At 36.2% G+C, this 13,846-nt stretch overlaps 1 pseudogene; it reads right to left on the reverse strand.

The window, feature by feature from the left end:
* Positions 1–12,957: 12,957 nt before the first annotated feature.
* On the reverse strand, positions 12,958–13,057 carry LOC116569750 (annotated as a pseudogene).
* Between the last annotated feature and the right edge of the window lie 789 nt (positions 13,058–13,846).

Genomic DNA, 13,846 nt, shown 5'->3' on the forward strand with positions numbered 1-13,846 from the left:
ACAGTACATATGGAATTGACAGACTTTTAAGATGCAGTAAGAGAACAGAAACAAATTACAATAGCAAAAACCACACATTATTTTTGAGTAATAAAAATAAGAGAAGGAAAAGTATAGATTGACATTAATAAAGAAAAGCTCTATAGAGAAGATAAGTAAACGGGTAGTTTCCTAGTGCATTTTTGGGAAAGTATACATTTTTAATTCCTAAGAAACTTTATTTCAAATACTTAATGTCAATATTCCAAAATTGTAATGCAGTAATATAGATGTAGCAGTAGCACTGACAAGTTCTTTTTCAAATATTTTCCACTATGTTAGTCAATGGTGATGTCGTAGCCCTCTCTCAAAAAAACATTTAGTATGTTGTCAGATTACATAGCCAGCTGCATAAAGAAAATTACCTAGAAATTATTTCACTTCTTATTTTATAATGTAAAATTTTCTAGGAGTCAAGTTAGGCTAAAAGCCTAGAAAGTTCTACCTATGGGGTTTATGTGATAGAAATATAATACTTTCCTTGTCATACAAATATATTCAGAATGGTATTCCTGAGGATAGGAATTAGGAGAACTGGCTCTAACCTGACTCTGTTGATATATATGGTGATAAAATTATAGTCAGGATACATCTCTTCTCTGAAGGCAACTTCCTTCTCTGTAACATGAAAGAGAAGTGGATGGTCTGTACATTTACATTTCAGGAATTTTAGAGAGTAAAACCCAACATAATCCAACATGATCAACAGAAAATTTCACTCATCTGACAGATAAAAGCATGGTGTAGTTTCAGCGAGAAATGCAAAATGAACCCATCTGTATACAGGGTCCTACACATAGGTCAAGAATGGTCCCCTAGCATTGTTCAGTGCTCAGCATGCATGACTATTGTTGGTGCTATAATTATATCCATAGTAAAGAAAAGAAAGTATAGAAAATTCCTCCGTACTGAAGTTTTCTATAACAGTGATTTAGTTTCTAAGGCATGGTCTTTTTTTCAGAACCTTTAAGCAAGATAAAAAACTGTTAAATGCAAAAATAGTAAAAAACAAAGGAAAACAGAAAAGGCGGGTATCTTAACTATGATGAGTAAAAATAAACCTCCAAAACTTTGAGGGCTATACAACCAGTAGGTATTATAGAGCATTATAATTTTCTTATGGATTTAAAAGACTGAAAATTTATCAGTGGATGAATGTGGCTTTTAGGTATTTAGTAAATGCAATGTACATTAAATTTTAAGTATGTGAAATCATAAAGAAAGAATCTATGCTAGTGGATTTAATTATTTAAGTATATCTCATGTAATTTATATAACTGTATGGTCATAAGTAATTCAAATATTAAAATATATATCTCCTTAGTTCAAAGCAATGCATTTAAACCTGAATGGACCATTTCTCCTTACATGCAATCCACTATTGCATATTTTTGGAAGTTAAGTGAGAGCCTATGAAAGAAAGATAAACTATCCAATTCCCAAAACAAACAAAAAAGGCAACTCAAAGTGTATGCCCATTTGATGATAGAGAAGCAAAAGAAAGGTCTGTATTCAAGAAATTTTTATTATTCTATCTGCCTTATGGAATAAACAATATAAAATGATGGAAGGGCCCAAATTCTTTTACCCCCAGCACCATACAAAAATAAGTAGCAGAAAAACCTTTGTGTCTTGTTTCTTCTAACCATTGCTTCAAAACCTCCAATTAATCCTGAGTCACATCTTTATTCTTCTTGTCAGTTGGCCACATAATGTATAAAAGTTATTTTATCTTAAGCAGCAACAACTCAGCATGATAGACTTGCTGATTTCAGAATCCTGCTCCTCACTACGTGATTAGAGTAAATAATGCCAGATCTAGACAAACATAGCAGATGACAAATCTCATTGATTCTATTCACTGTGAACTTAAAGAGGGGGCAAAGAGGAAAAAAGCAGTCTACTATTTAAGATATTATTTTCTAGGGCTAGTTTTTCTTCTCACTTTTATTATATTAAAGAAATACATTAAATTGCTTCAATTCTAATGTTTTGCATAAAGTCAGTAGGAACTGGGATTCAAACAATCAGGAAAAAATAATACTTGGAAGGAGAGAGAAAATAATTCATCAAAGGAAAATACATAATAACTTAAAATGAGTAAAATACACAAAATTCTAGAAGAGGAAGTACAAAGAGAATAAGAAAAGGTGGCAAGAATGAAAAATAATCTAAAGTCAGGGAAGAAGACAAAAATAAGCATACTGCCAAAAAAGCTAAAGATTGAAGAGAGAGAGAGAGAGAGGAGGCTAAGCAACAAGAGTGAAGCCAGAAAAAAAGTGATGACACTGTAGAGTAGAAATAACAGAATAGGATGGGAAAAGGAGGTCAAGGCTTAAAGATTTAAAAAAAAAAAAAAAAAAAGCACAAAAAGGGCTGGAGAATAGCAGACAAAGAAGTAGGATACAAATGGAAAAGAAGCAGTATCTAGATTATAAAATTGGGGGGGGGCACGTAGAGGGGTGGGGGGTAGGTGGGCAGGAGGGAGGGAAGTTGCAGAGCAAATAGCCACTGGAGCCAAGTGATTTTTCTTTGTCTTTTACAAGTAGAGTTTATGCCACTTCACTGGAGCTTGCAAATGGGTGTGAATTATTTTACTGGTATCATTCAGAGTCCTGTTGTAATGGTGTTAGGAATTTGGCATACTGGTAGGAGCCTAACTAAGGCTACCAACTTCCCTTTGTATTCAACCAAAGCAGCCAAATTTCCATCCATCTGCAGTTTGCGGGCTCTATTCAAAGGGCACATACTGAACTATAAGTAGGCTAGGAAAATTTTGGACATTAAAAAGAAAAGAAGAATTTGTTTTCATTTAAAAAAAACCTTATGCTCACTTGCTTACATTCTCATTGCTTTAATGTATAGTGTTGTTTTGTTTTTTTCTTAGGTTGGCCAAATTTAGGCCGTTTCATGAAAATTCAAATATTCTTGAAATATGCAAACGCTAATTCCAACTATGAGGACCAAATTGCTAAAATAAAACAAACCATCAAATCACCATTTAAAAGGCTCTTTGTCTAAGTAGAGAGTTTTAAAACTTGCCTTTGGGGAAAAACAGTCAGTTTAAAGTTGCTATTAAGAACACACCAAGAATGATTTGTTACTTGGCAGGTCAAAAGAAATCAGAAGTAGTTTCTTAGTTTTGAGCTGTTATTTGAAACCTAGATGTATTTTCTGCTTTTCTGTCTTTTTGTTTTTATTCCTGAATAGCCTCTGTGCAAACTATCCATTGAGTGAGGTTTTATATCTTCAAGTTCAACTCTGTTAAGGTGTTCACTTTTGTTTCTCCATGGGAACAAACATGTTGCTATAGAAACTGGGTAGTACAAAATATAGATAGTACAGAAAGCTTTATAGAAAGAATCAAGCTCGTAATACAAAGTTAACTATTTAATTCAAGTATTATCTGGGCTCTCTAACACCTTACATATTATGGTTTTCAAAAAGAATAACTTGATCATGTGGTTTACCAGATGTTGGAATAATAAAATATAAAGAAACTGTACTGTTTTATTATTAGGAAAAATGTAAAGGTTTACATTTCATTAAAAAATAGAAGCCACCAAAAGGAATGATTCTGGTGGTTATTTGCATTGACTAAAAATGATGCTTTAAGCTATCCTCTCTATGATGAGTGCTGTTTACACACTGACATGGTCTTATCCCGTATACTGCACCTACTGTGAGGTGTGCTGGGTCTCAGTCAAGGCAAGAGAAGCAAGCAAGAAAAAGGGAGCTGAGATCAAGCTCTAACGTGAGTGAGTTACCAGCATTTCCAGTTACAGCATCTGAGAGTAAGGGGTGTGGGCTTCTAAGCCAAGAATGATTTACAAGGGTTTGGAATGGGATTAGGGGAGAGTATGGCAATAGGAATTCCTGGCAGGGCTACAGTTTTTGCTCCAGGTAAAAGAAGGAAAGAGCTCATTCAGTTGGAAGCAGAGCTCCAGCCTGTTTTAGGAACAGGGTGTGAGGGGCCCACTCACATTCTAGTTAGGGAGCAGGGCGCCTGTTAAACCAGTGGTTGTTTAGGTAAGGACACGGGTTACAACCCCAGGAGTGGAGGATGTCTTTAAGGACAGGCATCCAGCAATGAAGATTGGGCAACAGAGTTACTGGGTGGAGGAGTGGCTGCAGTTTGCAGTTTCCTGCTATAAAGGAATGCATAGGACACTCCATTCTGGATTCTGGGCCCAGGAATGCATGGTTAATTTTAGCCTCCAGTTAATGATTGTGGATAGAACTCTTAATATATTGCTTGGCTGCATTAAAATTGACTCCAAGCCTGGGTGGAGCATTGACTGAATGGTTTTAGGCAACTGGATGCTGCTGATAAAGGTAGCAATGGAAAACAAAAAAGTGACTTTATATGCCAAAAATCAACAACAGCAGGAATTCTATACTTATTGTTTAATGTTCATACGACTGTATGAAGGAAGAAACATCTGTAATTCATTGGCAAAAGGAGGATGCTCACATACGCCCCTGCATTTTGCTTTATGTTTTCAGTACTGTTATCTCAGCCATTACTGCATGTTACCTTTAAGCAAGAAAAATTTCTGATGTGACCCCAACCCCTTTAATAAAGTAATGAAATGAACTTCAGTAAAAGAGTTAATAACAGTATTTTTTAAAGTGCCTGGATGCCATCTCCTTACCTTGTGGTTTTCAGAGTTCTGCAGTGGCTGTTTGGCAAAAGTTCAAAGCTTCTGCAGGGACCCAATTTGAGCTGCACTGTGGCTCATGGAAGTCTGAGATCAATGGACTGGCGACCTGTCAGCCTTCTGAAATAATGTGGTCATGCTGTGTGCGTCTCGTTGCACTTTGGGGTTATGGTTCATTTAACTTTATGGAATTAAAAGGCTTCCATGGAAAGTAGCATTTTCACCTATATGTTAGAAGCAGATAAAACAAAACTAATTTTGAAGTAAAAACACAGCTTACATGTAAATTCCCCATGCTATAGTTATAGAAGTGCTATTACTACTATAAGACAAAAGATATGAGAAGTAATAGGCAATTATTATTTTAAAAGGAAGTAGACATCCAAAAGAGGAAGATAAGAAGGTTAAAGAAAACAGTGGAATCAAAAATGATACTGACAAAGCTAAGAAAGAAGGAAAATAAGCTCATAAAGATTTTAAAATTATTTTTAAACTATAGAATGTACAGTGTTGATGTCCCTCTTATGGTTTATAAGTTGAGACCAAAACTAAAGCATTGTGTTTGATTTTCTCCACGTGGCCCTGTTCACACTAGTCAGACAACTCGGCTCCCTTTTTTTGTGTACACAGTTTTTTAAGCTTAAAGATTGCTCTCGCGAAAATACCACCGCAGTGTTGGTTGAGTATCTATGTGATATCATACTGTTTAGTTATTTCATACGTAATATACATACAGTGCAACAATCTGACAAAACATTGTTTAATCATTTTACTTTATTTGTGTAAAAAAAATTTGCCATGTTGCATACAAAAGACACTCTACAGTACTGGGCACTTGGAGTACAAAACCAAGCACAGCATGACAAGTAAGGAGGCCGGTTCGGTACTTAGAATGTAGAGAATTAGAAGCAGATATGGAGTGCTATCAAAGATAAACAAAGGCAGACACTAGTTAAAGGGCAAAGACAGATTTTTTTTTTTAAGCTTTTATTTATTTATTTGACGGAGAGAAATCACAAGTAGATGGAGAGGCAGGCAGAGAGAGAGAGAGAGGGAAGCAGGCTCCCTGCTGAGCAGAGAGCCGGATGCGGGACTGGATCCCAGGACCCTGAGATCATGACCTGAGCCGAAGGCAGCGGCTTAACTCACTGAGCCACCCAGGCACCCGCAAAGACAGATTTTAATCAGTAGTAACTCTTGCAGTAGGGAAAAGAGTCCAGCATGAGTTGTACTCAACTTTGATTTCTACATGGGTGATAAGGTGTTATTTATTTATTTAGTTAGTTATTTAGTTAGTTAGTTAGTTAACAAATAATGTATTATTTGCCCCAGGGTACAGGTCTGTGAATCGTCAGGCTTACACATTTCATAGCACTCACCATAGCACATACCCTCACCAATGTCCATAAGGGTGATGGGTTGTTTTAAAGGGAGAATGAGGCTGTAGGGAAGGGAGCCAGCAAGGGTTCACTGGAATTTTCCAGGGAATTGAAAAGGAAATCACAAAGAGTGGAGAGAAAGGATTTGCTCCATGTGATATCAATCTGAGTTTACTAACTGACACTTATCAAAGTTAAGCTCCTAATCTCCCAAAGACACTGGGAGACAGGGGCCCTATCTTTTTCATGTGTTGAAAAAACAAACAGTGAATTCTTTGGCTGTCATGAGTTTTCTTAGACAGGTACTTCAAGGAGGCTAGAGTCATCCTAGGGATGCAGCTTTGAGCTGTTGGAGACTGTATTAGTGTTTATTTAAGTCTTTATGGTTGAAGCATAGTTAGATAGAGGACTCAGAGGAACCTGATAGAGTATGGTCAAGGAAGAATCCTTGCCAGTGCTAAAGAGAAATGTGCTTGGGAGGTCTCTCAAGACTTGACATCTGAAACTCTTGAAGGAGAAATAAGAGTAGTCCCAGAAGACACAATGGGGAAATTAATGGAGCCAAATATAGTGAGGATATGTGGCGTGTGTGGTGGCAGGAGATGAGGTTGAAAGGTATTCAGGAGTGACATACCAGGCTATTGAGTTTGGATTTTATTCCATAGTCTGGTGCTTCCCAAAGTGTGGGATGATCATTTGTTGGTACAAGGATGCAGCACTAAATTATAATTAAATCACCACACAATAAAAAAAATAATTTTCTTTTCATTTACCTTTTAATCCCTCTAATTAAAATCTTAGGGTGATACCAATCTGTGTGTTAAATGGTTTTTGCTAATCAGTCCTTATAAAAAAGAAGAAGTAGATTTCTGCCAAAATTCAATGACATTTTAAAATTTTCATTCAATTTTCAAAAATATATTTCTTTTTTAGTGTCTGGTGGTTTTAGTAACTTTTAGTAACTAGTAGTTTTTGATGGAAAATGTGATTTCCTTTTAAATACATTTAAGTTGAAAGAATACTGGTTATTTCTTTATTTTAAAGATTTAATTAATTTATCTGAGAGATAGAGCATTAGCACGGAGAGGGCCAGAAGGATAGGGAAAGGGTGAGAGAGAATCTTAAGCCGACTCTGTGCTGAGCATGGAGCCTTCCAAAGGGCTGGATGAGCTGAAACCAAGAGTCAGATTCTTAATCAGTTGAGCCACCCTGGTGCTCTAAGAATGCTGAGTCTGTTTAAAGACAGATATTAAACAGCACCAGTAGAAAGAATCAAGATGGCTCCCTTGCTTTTGGGTTACTCAAAGAGGGGAGTGGTGGTGGTATTAACAGAAATAGGAGTTGCAGGAAAAAAGCCAGAGCAAAGCAAAGAAAAATAAAAACTGAGACTAAGTGCCTTGTCTATTATTACTGAATGTCCAACAAAGTTTATTTAGACCTCTTGTCTTCCAATATCCTATTACTTTAAAGACATAGCCAACACACCTTCACATTTTCTACTACACAGCCAATAAAAGCAAGCCATAAAAACAGCCATATTTGTAAAAGCCTACCTTCTCACTGTTTTGCTTCACCTAAAATATGCTCAGATTACTTTTTCTTCTGACAGGCATTAACTCTAGGTTATATCTTTGGTTCCTGCTGTACTTTGGTCTTGGCCTTAACATCAAGATTTTCTTTGGTCTTTATTTTACTGCTTTCACCTCTGAGCACCTCTGTAATACTACGTCTAGCCAAGCTCTGGACCCTTGTGTCTTTTTTTTTTTTTTTTAAAGATTTTATTTATTTGTTTATTTGACAGAGAGAGATCACAAGTAGGCACAGAGGCAGGCAAAGAGAGAAGGAAGCAGGCTCCCTGCTGAGCAGAGAGCCCGATGCGGGACTTGATCCCAGGACCCTGAGATCATGACCCGAGCCAAAGGCAGCGGCTTCACCCACTGAGCCACCCAGGCGCCCTGGACCCTTGTGTCTTAAGTGTTGGCGTCAACACACCTCCAGGAAAAGGTTGTCTTATGTATGTACCATCTCCCTCATAGGATTATCCCTCCCTCTTGCATGGGGGCTTACAATTGGGACTTTGTGATACATGTATCATGCATTAAGGTATCCAAGGTCTAGAATGTCAAAGTTTTCTTCATTTTTGGATATCCGGCAGCCATTTTCCTTTTTTGGATATTTTAGGGCAAAATCTGTCTTTTGGAGCAAGACCTCAAACTTTTTGTTTCTTCCTTTAGAAATGGATTTCTTTTCCTTTTGAATTTCTCCTTGAGGCATGCCTCTGAAGCTATTTTCTTTATCTTCTGAGATGTTTTGTTTTATCCTATCAAAAATATATAGTATGTACTGGGTACATAGCACACATTCCTGATGGCTTGTCCTTGCTGAATGCCCCTGGTGAAGGCAATCTGCCTTTTAATCAATAGACCCTTTGAAATTGAGTCTTAGGGTAGAGTTAAGTCTTTAAATGAGACATTAGCACCATCATATTTTCAATTCATCAGATATTACTTGTAATCAAATAAAGTACTTCATGGTTTCTCATGACATTTCAGCATTTTGAGAAATTTTATTACATTTGAAGGTATAGTAATGCATGAACATTTTTAAAAAGTATAGTCTTAGGGCGCCTGGGTGGCTCAGTGGGTTAAGCCGCTGCCTTCGGCTCAGGTCATGATCTCAGGGTCCTGGGATCGAGTCCCGCATCGGGTTCTCTGCTCTGCGGGGAGCCTGCTTCCTCCTCTCTCTCTCTCTCTGCCTGCCTCTCTGCCTACTTGTGATCTCTCTGTGTCAAATGAATAAATAAAATCTTAAAAAAAAAAAGTATAGTCTTAAAATTTCCTTTGAAGCTTATGGGTGTAATTAAACCCAATAGTAGGTACTCCTGTCTCCTGATAATCTATTTTTCAATTGTGGACTTCCTTTTATTGATTTTTACATAGGTACCGAAGAATTAAAGGTCTGCAAATGGATTAGACTTATAAAAACATAAATACGTACTTCCTATAACATATATTTTAAAAATTTGTCTTGGAATATTTTATGTTAACTTTAACACTTCCAGTTTTCAAAACAAATGAGTCATTTCCTCTGTCTGGGGCATGACTGTGAGTGGTAAAAATCTGGGTAAATGTGTTAAGGTCTCAGACATTTGTTAGAATACAGGATCCAAGTTTAGTTTCAAATTTCTTTTTAAAAAAAAATATTTTATTTATTTATTTGCCAGAGAGAGAAAGTGAGAACAAAGCAGGGGGAGCAGGAAGCAGAGGGAGAAGCAAGCTCCCCGCTGAGCAGGGAGCCCTTTGCAGGACTTGATCCCAGGACCCCAGGAACATGACCTGAGCCAAAGGCAGATACTTAACTGACTAAGCCACCCAAACATCCCTATTTTTTAAAAAATATATTTTAGTTTTGTATTTCATCTTGACTTTGGAATCAGGTGACAGTGTTATTCAGATAAAGCAATGAAGGAATGACTGATTTAGTAGGTAAAAATCTAATTCTTTCTCATGTAATATCTCTAGTAGAAACAGGTGATATCCCAAGCCTTGTGTTTCTGAAATTCTTTTCTATAGTGTTGTAAGGAGACTGAATTCTTACTAAGGCATATCCTCTTTGCTTATCTTTGGTCAGTTTTGGACCATAGGATAAGAATTTAGGTCAAAGAGTGATGTCATGGCTGTAATGAGTGGGATGTTAAAGAAAACGTATATGTTTATTCTAATCTTTAGTACAACATTCTAGCAGAATAAATGTGGACTTCAACTGTCTTACTTAATAGCTATCAAGACCTTGAGAAAGTTATTCAGTCTCTTTCAATCTCAGGATTCTCATCTGAAAAAAGAGGAATTGTAATATCTTCTTTACTTATTTATCATGAAGATTCAATTTAAAAGTTTATTGAATGTGGTAATATTTGTAAAATGCCTCAGATGTCACCCTGCATGAAGTTGGGCTTTTTTTTTTTCATCCCAAGTTCCATATTTCACCCCCCTTTCCTTCCTTGGAAGAGAGAGAAAATGTTTTTCTTCTTAATGTCATCCATTTATTTACGGATGATGATAATGTGTTAAAATCTAAGCTGAGTGATAGGTAGTAATAGAAAATGATGGATAATGGCAAATACTAAACAGATTATGATCTGGGTAAAATATCAGACCCCATTAGGTAAGATTGTCTTCTGCATTCACATGTATTACATATGTGATAAGACAGAATTTTTTTAACTGCTTCAACTGCTTTGGAAACTCTCAATAAGTTCTTAGATGAGGTCAGTTTTTGCAGGTATGGTATTGGCCTTACTAAGTGTTCATGAAACATGTGTGCTCCTATACAATGGAGGAGAGGACAGAATTAAGAGATAGGAGGGATGAGAATAGGAACAAAGTAGAGGCAACAGGAGATGGAATAAAGCTCTCCTATGAGTAACATTACTTTTCTTATGAACTACTGAAGTTACTATACTCACAGAATGCTTGTTGTGATTAAGTTTTTGTAGATACCAGAAAAGTAAAAAAGTTGACCCTAATAAGATAATAATAACTGTTACAGGGAGAATTTGGAGCATCAAATTCAAACTAATAGTTTGGATGAGGCATTTGGGTCTCTGTGTGAGAATCTCTGGTGACATTTGCTTTATACATGATCACATGACATTTTAGTAATCAATACATGAGGTATTGTGGTTTATGTTACTGTATGTAGACACTCTATGATGTAATATCCTCACTCAAGTTATTTTGAAATAGAAATATGAAGTTCTTAATTTTTTTTAGAAAATACATTTTCCATATATAAAGTAAAATTCTCTAATAGAGTTCTAACTCCAAGTTATACTATCAGTGAAATTATATTCTACCTGACAACAAGCAGAGCTAGTAATGGACTTCCCACCCTTGTTTCTAGATACTTACATTTTAATAATGTTTATTCTTTGCTGTACTCATGAAAAGTACTTAAAAGTACTTAAAAAAAGATTTTTTAAGACTTACATAAATACCTGTAAAGAAAGAGATACTCACATGACCAACAAGGCTATGAAATGGAAAGAAAAAAATACTAGAATGAGAAAAAGCTATTGCAAAGGGTGACTTTTGGAAGAAAGAAAGGAACAATTGACTTTCAGTGCCATAGCTGACTGTAATTTATTTGTTTAGGTATAGGTCATTAAAAATATTTAATTTACATATTAAACCATTAAGGGGTTTAAGAAAAGGCTGAGAATGATAGTTGGGAGACAAGTTTTTGAGTAGAACACACTAAGGAACCTGCAAATTTGGAAAGAAATAAATTACTCTTAAAAGTGAAATAACCCTTGGTAGCATTGGGAATAATTCTATGAGAAATAAAAGTAATAAATGCTCACAGGATATCAAGAAATGTATTTTTTCTTTTTAAGCCTTGAGAGGAATTCATTGAAGGGGATATTAGATGATGACAGCATATTGGTTGGGGTTGTGACTGGAAACCAAATTCAGCTCAAATGATTCAGATAAAGAGAAATTGATGCAATAGTTCTTAACTGTGGCTAAACACTGGAAACACTTGGGAAGCTCTAAAAAATACTGATGCCTGTATCCTGCCCTTAGAGGTTCTGTTTTAGTTGGTCTGGTTTGTGGCCTGACCATTGGAATTTTTCAGAGCTTCCCAAAGCTGATTTTAAGATGCAGCCTGAGTTGATAGACAACTGCATTAATGAAAGGACTACTTTCAAAGTGTGGGCAGTGTAAGAAATAGAGGATGGTAAGATATGGATACTAGAAACAGGGGAAATATTACACTTAGGGCCAAGGAAAAAGTAAACAATAGTGAGACACAGTGTGAACTGGACAAGTGAGAAAGGCATCATTTTACCAGGGCTGCAGCTACTTTCAGGCACAGTGCTAGAGCAGGATGTATATATACACAGATATCTTTCTTTTTCTTGCTGTAGGTAAGCCTATACAGAAAGAGATTTATTTTAAGAGATCAGTTCATAGGAGTATGGAGCCCAGTAGGTCCGAATTCTGCAGGATGGGTCTGCGGGCTGGAGACCCAGAAAAAGCCTCTGTTGGATTTTAAGTCTGAAGGCTGTCCACTGGCAGAACTACATTTTATTTGTGGGGGGGAAAGTATTTTGTTATTTTCAGGCCTTCAACTGATTGACATGGAGAACAATCTGTTTTACTTAATGTCCACCAATTTAAATGTTAATCTCACCTAAAAATCATCTGGGGTGCTGGGTGGCTCAGTTGGTTAAGCATCTGCCTTTGACTCAAGTCCTAATGTCAGGGTCCTAGTATTAAGTCCTGCACATCAGGCTCCCTGTTCAGTGGAGAGTCTGCTTCTCCCTCTCCCTTTGCCCCTCTTCCCTCCTCTCGTGTGCATGCTCTCTCTCTTTCAACTAAATAAAAAATATCTCTTAAAAAAATTAAAAATAATCTCACATAAATATCCAGAATAATGTTTAATCACATATCTGGGCACTGTGGCCCAGCCAAGTTGACAAAATTAACCATCACATGGGGAGGGATTGGAGAAGTAGTTCAACTTCTTTCCTCTCTCCTTCCTTTTGGCCAAAGAGCCTCAAAGAGAGAAGAATGGATAATGAATGTGAAGGAGAAAATGGGAAATGTCCTGCATAAACCATCTACTCATTTATCATAGCTTTAATCCTTATTCTGGAAATGCCTTGTTTATTGTTAAAATTCCAGTTTGGTTAGATGGAGCTATATTATGACATATTTGAGTTTAGTTTTTAGAAAGGTATACTAGTGTTCTAGTCATTTCTAAAATGATACTCTTATGAAATTTTCGGAGATGGTTTCTTTTTAGACTAGAATAACATAAGGAGACTCCTGGCACAAGCATAAAGGTGCGTGTGTGTGTGTATGTGTGTTAAATAAAATATGGAATGTTTCACAAATTTGCATGTCATTCTTGCCCAAGGGCCTTACTAATCTATCATTCTAATCTTAGTATATGTGGTGCTAAAGTGAGCACATAAATATGATTTTTATTAACCAATAAGAACAGTACTGAAATTCATTCTCAGTTTAAAAAGAGATGCTGTCTTCTTAGATTTTATATTAGGTGGTATCAGTATTTGTTTTGAGATTTGACTGTTTTTCAGATTAAAAAAAAGTTTTATTTATATAATGTATTTTGAAAAACCAGAAGGGAAAGAGGTATGGGTATAAAATATGAAGATGTAAAGGGTTTTTGCTGTACAATCTAGATGGTGATTATAATAATTTATATAAGAAATGATAAATGTCTGAGTAAGCAGCCATAGAAATGGAAAAGATAGCTTTAAGTCCTGTTATGTTTAGTCTCGCAACCTCACCTGTTTCTTGCTTGTGTGGTATAACATACTACATAAATAAATGGAGAAATAGTATGTTGATATTGATTTATGTGGAGCACACTGAAGTAGGGATACCTGTGGGCAAAGGAAACATATTTTTTGAAACTTGGAAAAGTGCTATGCGGATGATGTGTATTGGCTGAGCAATCATTGTATATTGGGAGAAATAAAGGCAATAGAGAGGCTGTTTTAGAAAAGAGGAGTGTACAAAGGAGAACAAGCATGGCTAGTGCTCTGGGAACCACTAAATTTAATAGATACATAGAGAATTAAACAAGGAATACTCAAAGAGGTGAGAGAAAAAACCAGAAGAGAGTCAAGAAACCCAAACAATGAGAGGATCTCAAAGATGAGGTGGTATAAAGTGATTAGGAAAACAATGTTAACTTCAGTGAGAATAGTTTCAATAGGTGGGATAGAAGCAG

Source organism: Mustela erminea, chromosome 11 (genome assembly GCF_009829155.1).
Source record: "Mustela erminea isolate mMusErm1 chromosome 11, mMusErm1.Pri, whole genome shotgun sequence".
Taxonomy (NCBI): domain Eukaryota; kingdom Metazoa; phylum Chordata; class Mammalia; order Carnivora; family Mustelidae; genus Mustela; species Mustela erminea.